The sequence below is a fragment of the Rhinolophus sinicus genome, chromosome 8, assembly GCF_057876585.1.
Source record: "Rhinolophus sinicus isolate RSI-liver-muscle chromosome 8, RSI-T2T, whole genome shotgun sequence".
Lineage (NCBI taxonomy): Eukaryota > Metazoa > Chordata > Mammalia > Chiroptera > Rhinolophidae > Rhinolophus > Rhinolophus sinicus.
The window spans coordinates 1510716-1511791 of NC_142508.1; the positions used below are offsets into that span (position 1 = coordinate 1510716).

The 1076-nt window shown below is 43.8% G+C and overlaps 1 pseudogene; it reads left to right on the top strand.

The window, feature by feature from the left end:
* The first annotated feature begins 624 nt into the window (after window positions 1–624).
* Window positions 625–723, top strand: LOC141567766 (U6 spliceosomal RNA; annotated as a pseudogene).
* Window positions 724–1076: the final 353 nt, after the last annotated feature.

Here is a 1076-nt window from a genome sequence, read left to right on the forward strand (position 1 = left end):
TAGTTTTAGGTCTTACGTTTAGGTCTTTGACCCATTTTGAGCTCATTTTCGTATATGGTGTGAGGTAAGGGTCCAAATTCATTCTTTTGCATGTGGACGTCTAATTGTCCCAGCACCATTTGTTGAAGAGACTGTCCCTTCCCATTGAGTGGCCTTAGCAACCCGGTCAAAGGTGATTTGACCACACATGAGGGTTTATCCCTGGGCTTTCTATCCTGCTCCACTGATCTGTGTGTGTCCTTAAGCCAGAACCACATTGGCTCGGAGAGTAGTGATATGTTTAGAAATCAAGAAATGTGAATCCTCCAGCCTCCAACTTTGTTCTTTGGGAATCCTTGAGATACATATGAATTTTAGGATGGAGTTTCTCTGTCTGCCAAAAAATAAAAGACATGATTGGGATTTTGATGGGGAATGCATTGACTCTGCACATCACTCTGAGTAATATTGTCATCTTTACTAATAAGTCTGCCAAGCCACGAACACAGGACATTGTTTTCATTTATTTGCATCTTCTCTAACTTCTTTCAGCAATGTTTTGTAGTTTTTAGAGTGCAAGTCTTGTACCTTCTTGGTTAAATTTATGCCCCAAAAGATTATTTTTTAAAAAACAAAACTATACAATCACTTCCACAGCGCATGTGCTAAAACGAAATGATACAGACAAGATGGGAATTGTCCCTGCACAAGAATGACATACAAATGAGTGAACGCCCTGTATTTGGTTCCCTTTCCTAATGTCTATGGTGGGGAAACTGAGGCTCTGATAAGCAAAGTGACTTACCCAATTGAGGCCTTTCGGCTTCAAACCCCATCCCAACCCCTTCTCCAAACAGAAAGGCTGCTCCTGAGGGACAGGGAGCCGTCCTCCCACCTTCTTCTTCCCTTAGTCGGCGTCAAGTCTAAGGACCTGCTAAGCGCTACTCACTGGCTCCTTTTTAAGAAACGCTATTTGCACACCATAGTGGCCATAATCATTGTATGATTGTCAGCTCTCTTCAAAGCAGACCCAGGGAGATCCCAGCCCAAGGCACAGGCTCCTGGGGACCAGACAAACCGCCACTCTGAAGGCTGCT